The sequence below is a fragment of the Ovis canadensis genome, chromosome 8, assembly GCF_042477335.2.
Source record: "Ovis canadensis isolate MfBH-ARS-UI-01 breed Bighorn chromosome 8, ARS-UI_OviCan_v2, whole genome shotgun sequence".
Lineage (NCBI taxonomy): Eukaryota > Metazoa > Chordata > Mammalia > Artiodactyla > Bovidae > Ovis > Ovis canadensis.
Genome location: NC_091252.1, coordinates 101649741 through 101658259, shown reverse-complemented (window position 1 = coordinate 101658259; position 8519 = coordinate 101649741).

Here is an 8519-nt window from a genome sequence, read left to right as displayed (position 1 = left end):
CCCTAGACATCCTCTCGGGTCCAACACCAGGGTTCATCTCCAGAACTCACTTCATAGCCCCTGCCTCGTGGAATTACATGGCTCCGAAGGATCAGCATGCTCAGAGTCAGTAATCAGTAATGGCTATCTCCCTCACATTTAGCTGCTTTATCATCTATTTCACTTGCATCCAATTCCCTAGGAAGCTTTCAAAGTATATAGGGTGTAAAATCCTTAGTCATCAACTCGGTCATGTAGTCTTAGAGCTAACAGCAAATTTAAATTGCGCTCCCATGTTTTACAGAAAGAAATCTGGGCCTGAGAAGGGTTGTCAGGCACATTCGGGAGGGAAGCCAAGCCTCTGGTTCCCTCGCCGTGTTCCCCCTACGCTGGCCGCTGTCGGGCGGTTTCTAAGCCTTGGACACCTTTCTCTCCAAGGCCGGGGTCCTCAGTCACGCCCTGGCCCCGCCGCAGCAGGAAGAGTGAGCCCACACTTTCCGGGATATCATGCAGATATCAGGGGTCCCCACTGTGCAGCACATGGCCTCCTGTTTGGGGGTACTGCTCCTTCCTGTGATGGGCCATGAGTCTGCAGACCTGGAGTGACAACCTCTCCCAGGAGGGGACACGGGGTACCTTGACCCCAAGAATATGGCCTCTGTCACCTCACCCGTGCTGGGCACCCCGCATCAATGGTTCCTGCACCAATGTGGCTAAGTCTCAGCAAAACCACTAGGGTAAAATACAGCTGAAGCCAACCAACAACTTCCTGGGAGCAAATACAGGTTGGTTCATACCAGGTGATAGATTCAGAGAAGCTCGGAAATTATTAAAATAAATATGCAGGCACGGATGTTGAATCACCTTAAATCTCCACATTCAAAAACAGAGCAACCAGATAGCAAAACCAAAGACCCACAATACTCACTATAAAAGTGAGAGACAGGCTTCCCTCTGACCTGCAGGCCCCGAGGGGGTGGGGAGGGGTCGGCTGGACATGAGCCGGGATAAATCCACGGCAGCGACAGGGTCCTCCCTGAGATTGGACGAGCGGGACCTGAAGCAGCTCCTGGTGGGCAGAGATGGACCACTCAGGTGCCAGGAGGCCAGCAGCGCATGAAGACCCACTGACACACTTCCCTCCACACGCTCACGACCTCAGCAGGAACTTCACCGGTGGCCTCCACAGGACGCTGGGAGCTGCCTCTCGGCTTGAGAGCAGTGCGTCATCTGGCGTCCCTGGTGGAGGGCACCGCCAGCTGGCCAGGTGTGGGAGCCTCTGGGACAGGGGCTCAGTCAGAGGCTCCAGGGAGAGCCCACAGCCCCAACCACCACCTTCTGCATCCTCACGCTGCCGCCCCACTAGAGCCCCCATCAGAGCCCCCCGTCTCCTGGGATCGAGCTGCCCGGCCAAGCCTGAGGTCCTGACGTCCACTTCTCAGACGTGCGGAAGACACAGTGGCACGCTGGGTGGCAAGGACACGCTGTCACGTGGACAGTGGGAGACGCCCAGGTCCTGGGCCGAGACTGCTGGACAGACCAACAGTTGGGGAGAGGGGGAGATGAGGGAGGAGACTCAGAGGCCAGGCAGCTTGAGGACTCGGCCTGAACGCAGGCGAGGCTGAGCCGTGGGGTTGAGGGAGGCGCCTTGGGTCGCAGAGCGCAGGGACCCGGAACCAGGCGGGTCCAGCAGGCGGGTTTGTAGGAGCTGGACCTGCATGCAGCTGGGGAGGCCACCCCGCTGGAGCCAGCTCCCAGCAGGGCTCGCCTCAGCTCCACCTGCACTTCCTTTCTTTCGTGCCCCTTGCTTGGAGCAACGCAAGATCAGTCCGTCATGTTTGTAATATGTTACTTTATTTTTAATCTTTCTTATTTGCTCTGAGACACCTGAGATGCTCCCAGGCCAGGGATGGAACCCAGGTCTCTGGTGTTGGCCAGCAAATTCTTTACCACTGAGCCTCCAGGGAAGCCCTTGCAGTGTGTTACTCCTTAATTGGCTTTTTAAGAGACATTATCCTGTATGCGAAGGGCTTACAAAACCATTTTCATTCCCACGATGAACCTGGGTTAAGTCAATTATTGGTAAAAAACCGTCTCAGTCTCTGAATACAATCTGCCCAGAAACAAATCAAGCTAGAAATGTGCCTTCACCTTTCTATTCCCTCCCGACAAGTATGTTTGGAGAGCTGCCCGAGCCGGAAGCTGAACGGAACCTCCAGGGAACAGAAGGGACGTGCGCCTGCCTGTCTGGCAACACAGACAGACTTTGCCACAGGACTGCCTGAAATACACAAAGAACCTCGAAGAGAAATACAGATGTGATGAGACTGCAAGGGAGAGTGTCCTCCTTAGGCCGGACAGCAGGAAGGGCCTTCCTGAGGCCGTGATGCTCACAATGCGTGCTGCGGATGGGTAGGGGAGCCAGGTGGGGGTGGGCATCAGGAAGGAAGGGCCTGTGCCAGGCCCTGAGGCGGCGCGGGGTGCGGTTGACGGCCATCGGAGGGCCGAGAGAACCCGCTCTGGAGCATTTGTGTTTGAGACGCAAATGGGCCATCTCGCGCGCTCCCCGCCAAGCCAGAATCTCTTCCTCTGCGTGTGATCATAAAACAAGCCAACCATGCAGGAGACGCAGCGGGCAGCACTGGCGACCCAGAGCTGGCACAGAGGCCAACTCCGCCTGAGACGGGCTTTATTCGTAGGCTGAATCCAGAACCCTGCAATGTGGAATCGGATCGCAAACCGAAATCAAGCACTAAAGGCCTTCCCTGGTGGTCCAGCGGCGAACAGTCGCCTTCCAACTCGGGGCCTGGGATCCCACCTGCTGCAGGGCCGCCACAAACACCCAGCTCAGCCAAACACAAGAAACGCAGAGCTGCGCTACACGCCCCGGACAAACGCAGACTCGCGTCAGGCTCTTGGAAAGAAAAGCACGACGCGGGATCCCAGAGCGCCAGTGTCCCAGGGCAGACCACTTGTGTCCTCAGCAAATTCAGTGGCAGGAAGTCCTTCAACAGACGGGTCAAGTGAAGGTGAAACACGACTTGGATTCTGCCGGTTTCCTAAAGCACAATCCGAAATGCCCCAGTGGAAAGAAGCTTTATCTCATCTTGATGGGATAAAAACATTTTCCTAAACCCTCCAAGTTCCGAATGTGAAGACTCAGTGGAGTCTCCCAGGACGGGCAGGGACCACGAGGAGGATGAAGATGTAACCAAGCCACGGGGGAGCCCCGTCACTGGGGGCGGGGCTGGGGGGCGGATGTCCCCCCACAGGAAGTACCGCGCAGGGACCAGATGCCCCCAGAGCTCGGGAGACATAGGAAAGGCGTAACCTAACCACTTAAAATGGAGGTGGGGGCAGTACGGTGGTCCCGAGGACTCGCTTTGACTCAAACTCCTAATGATGAGGATTAGCTGGCCTTCTGCTCAGCCCCACGACACTCATACTAAAAGCAGCCTGCAAGGCACCAAACAATAGAAGGCAAAGTACTGAAAAACACGGAGTTTTAAAAATGCTTACTCTATACGGAATTTCATAACCAGCTACAGCAATTTCCACGGTTTCTTTATTTTAAAAAATTAAGCTATCAATCCATTAACTGAAACTACTTTAAAAAGAGTTGCTGAGACTTCCTTGTCAGTCCAGGGGTTAAGACCCCCTGCTTCCACTGCCAAGGGCAGGGTTCGACCCCTGCTCAGGGAAGTAAGATCCCGAATGCCTGACTGTGAGGCCAGCAAAAAGAGATTATATTTTAAAATAATGGAATAAAATGAAAACAAAAAGGGTTGCTCAAGATTACAATATGTTATCACAATAAGACTGATTCAGACAACGGGCCTGGCAGACAAGCGCTGAGACTGGGAGCAATCGATGCAACCCAGGACTGATCACCTTCCAAGAGGTCGCTGTACTCTAAAGGGCCTGGACTTTCATGTTCAGTGAAAATGATCAACAAAGGAGCTAAAACTGCAGCAATTCATTCTGTGATGGTCATAATACAGCTAGGGCATCTTTTCAAACTTTTATTTATGGAGACTTTTAGACACACACAAAGTTGGATAAGGCGGGATGGAGGGGCCTCATCCAGCATCTTTGGGCTTCCCTGTGGCTCAGACGGTAAAGAGCCTGCCTGCGATGCAGGAGACCCGGGTCCAATCCCTGGGTCGGGAGGATCCCCTGGCGAAGGGAATGGCTGCCCACTCCTGAACTCTCGCCTGGAAAATTCCATGGACAGGCTAGAGTCCACGGGGTCGCAGAAGAGTCAGACACAACTGATATTTTTCACTTCCTGGATGTATTCACTAGACTCTCCCCTAAAGAAGAACTTGCCCTCATCCGTGATGCGTCTGCCCTGAAGAGCATTCATCAGGAAGGGCCACAGGCCTCCTCCTGTCTTTATCATGTCTTAGAATAAAGGACTGAAGGGCTGACACGCCAGCGCTCTCCCAAGCTGATCAACGAGATCTGAAAATAATAACAGCTGTGAACTGAAGGTCCTCACGAGAGCATGTTATTTGGTCTGCGTCATTCACCTCCTAAGCTCCATCGCTCCGTCTGACACCCACGGGCGCCCTGTTAAATAGGCTCTGAGTCCTCCAGCAGGAAGTCCCGACCCTTCCCCTTCCCCCGTCCCAGGCTCGTCAGGACCCGTGACCCATGACCCCAAGGAGCCCCGTTGCCCTGCACCCACTGCTGCTTCTGGCCTTTTCAACAGATAAATATGAGCAAAGAAAGTGAAGTGAGAGTTGCTCAGTCGTGTCCGACTCTTTGCGACCCCATGGCCTACACCATCCATGGAATTCTCCAGGCCAGGATACTGGAGTGGGTAGCCTTTCCCTTCTCCAGGGGATCTTCCCAAACCAGGGATCGAACTCAGGTCTCCCGCATTGCAGGTGGATTCTTTACCAGCTGAGCCACCAGGGAAGCTCAAATATGAGGAAAACTGGGCTTTAAAGGGAAAACACAGTCGTGAGTTCATAACAGAAGTGTCTGTTTCAAACTCACACCACTAAGGTCCTGCTTCACTCGCCTTACGCTCGCACGTCTTCCCTCGGGCTGCACACATTAGCACGCACTCACACGCGCACGGGTTGGCATGGGGGCTGGAGAATTAATGAGGGGGCTGGCTTCCCTCCCTCAGAGCTGCAGGCGAACAGCCTTATGGGCTCGCGTGGGAAAGGCACCCAACGCCTCACGACTTCCACGTCTGATAGAAATCGAGAAACGGTAACTAGGAAAGCGTGAATCAAGGAGGAAATTGCTTCATATCCACGCGGCCTCCGGATCCCTCAGCGGCGGGACATTTGAACCGTCAGACGGAACGGTCCCAGATACAAAGTGCGAGGAAAACTCACTCACGTCGTCGACTGCGTGGACCACTCCTCCGGACACAGAGCTGAGGGATAAAGCAACATTGAAGATACATGTTATGACGGAGCTCCTGCCACGCGCCCCCATCTCTCAGGCTTCGGGCTCGCTTCCGGCGCCCCCTCTTCCGGCCCCTGGCGTCCTGCATCTCGGTCTCGATTTTTCTATCCTTTACCCACCTTCACCTCCCCTCCCTCCCTCTGGCCTTGTCTCGGCACATTTTCCTCACACACCTCCACTCTGGTACTCTTGCACTCTCTAACTGTGCCGTGTGACACACACGTCTACATGTAAACACCTCCTACACAGACAGCCTGAGGTGAGGAGCTCGGGGGCGACAGACAGAAAGAAAGCCCTGCCGAGGTCTCTGCCCGCAGGAGCCCCAGTGTCGGAGCCCAACCACGAGTCCAGACAGAGGCGACACGCGTCGGGGCTAGAGGTGAGTAACCGTAAATGATAGAAGAACAAGAAGCCCAGCTCAGGACGCCTCTTGGGAAGCTTTGCCAAGCTGAACAGCCCAGGGCTGTCTGACGGTCTTCTGCGAGGATGAACCGCCCAGCGGCACACCTGAGACGTGGCCCGAGCAGCTGAGAGGCTACGTGTCCAGATTACTTAACTTTAATTCATTTAGTCACAGGACCACGTGAGGCAGGAAGTGACCCCGTCAGGCAGCGCAGAAACAGATTAATAATGTGACGAGGCCATCTGCAAACAACACCCAGAGCACGTTCACGGAGACACCTCACTTGGGAACCGCTGGCTGCTGGACTGCGCTGCAGAACTAGACACCCCGCCACAACTTGTTTCACAGCGCGGGACCGACCGAGGGCTTTCCACAGGCCCTCTAAAGCCAAGTGTTACCCTGTAGCACGTGCAGAGAGGAGAGGGTGGACAGGCCTTTACAGAAGAAGGGAGTGTGGCCAGGGCGCGGGGATGGCCTGCAGTGAGCGCAGTCACAGGGGCAGCGCGAGCGGCCACCGCGAGCCCTCGGGCGGGCCTGGCCCGAGCCGGCGGGGCAGAGGACGCTGCGGGCTGAGCGGGACGCGGGCCAGGGGAGGCCCAGCGTCGGGAGCTGCTCCAACGGGCCGCCCAGTGGAGATGTCCACCGGGCATGTGTTTCATTGGAGAAAGAAGGAAAAGTCAGGGTTACGATTTTCAAGGAAACGAATTTCAGGTAATTTGGTGTCACTCATCACCACGGCGCTTTCTCTCAGTCGGGAGTGTTAACCACCCCCTGGTCTCTGAGGGGACTCTGGGGGCAATCAGAGGGCAGGGACCAGCAAGAGCTGGCCTGCACCACTGAAGGCTGCCTGCCCGCCTGGGCAGCAGGGCCCCTACGACCCCTCTCTTTCTGGCTCAGATATTTTGGCCACGTTCAGGCACATTCCAGAGAGACTGCCAGCCACTCCCTCTTAGCAAATCAGCTCCACCCAGAAAAGAGCCTCATCCAGAGATCAGAACACAGGAGGCAGGTGCCACTTCTGTACTCTGTCCCTACACACACACACACGTGCAGAAAACACACACACACACATGTACAGACAGCATATACATGTGCACACAACACACACAACACACACATGTGTGCACACAAGTGCAGACAACACACACAACACACGTGCACACAATACACAAGCATACAGTACACATACCACACACGTGTGCACACACATAAACACACATGCCCACACGTGCACACAACACACATCACACACGTGTGCACATGACGCACACCACATACATGTGCACATAATACACATGCACACAATACACATACCACACACACAAATACACATGTCCACATGTGTGCACACAATACACATGCACACAACACACGTGTGCACACAATACACACACGTGCAGACAACACGCCACACACATGTGCATATAACACCACACACATGTGCATACAACACAGACGTGTGTGCACACAAGTGTAGACAACACACACAACACGAGCATACAATACACAAGCACACAATACATATACCACACACGTGTGCACACACATAAACACACATGCCCACACGTGCACACAACACACACGTGTGCACATGCACACACACTGAGTGAGGAAGCAGATTACCTGTTCTGTGAGACCGGCTCCTGAGCCTCGTCATCGAAGGGCAGCAGAGGGCGGATCCGACAGTGGACTCTGATGTTGCCCTTCAGCTCCTGAAGCAGGAGGAGGTTTCCTGTGAGCCTGGGAGCACATGGAACCCAGGGACCATTTCCTCACAGAGCATCAGCTGAGGACTCTCCGCGAGACGTGAGCGCCGGACTCCCCACCAAGCCTCGGTGAGCGAGAAAACCCCTCGGAGCAGGGACTGTCTGTGCCACCTCAAATTGTTTAAAAGTTCACTCTTACGTTTGCTCACGTGGCAGATGATTACCACGGGGTTGTGCACATCGAGACGCTGCCATGTAGTCGCGCCCCAGGCTAATCTCTCAGGGATTTGAGAAGGCTTCCGAGCGGCTCGTTACCCAGGCCCTCCCAGGGGTAGATGTGAAGAGATGACACAGAAACAGATGAAGAATAAGCCCCTGAACCTCCACCAGCACAGCACGGGGGCCACACCTTCCCGCACAGCGGGGACTCAGAGCTGGGGCACTCATTGTCTTAGGAATTCACGGCAAGAGCGTGTTGAGCTTAGCCCCGTGGACATGGCCACGTTTCCGCAGGGCTGTGCCTGGGTCCCTCCAATGGGGAGCTCCTGTCTCCCGGGTGAGCTCTGAGTCACCGCTACATGCTTCTGCTGGACCCTTTGACCTGCGGCCCTTTGATAACTTTGGGGCCACACTGAAGGGGCCCTTCCTCTCCCAGCTTGTCGGAAGCCCCGCTCCTGTGTCCCCCAGAAACCTCCCTGCCTGCTCACCCTGCCAGCCCTCACTGCTCCAGGGCACGTCCACCGTCCTGACACAGCTGAGATCAACCCAGCCTGTCTGCATCTTTCATGAAGCGTCGTGTCGGGGACGAGAAGCACGTCTCTAGGCAGAGGGAGACACTTCTCTACACTCAGAGGCCCTTCTGTCTATACCACTGGGCAAACCACTAGCTTCCTTGGCAGCCATGGACACAAATGGCCAGCCCCCACCAAAACTCCACGGACACCCCGTGCCTTGGTGCCCAGGGAACTCTGGATCCATCAGCTCCTCCCCAGCCCCTCAGCCTT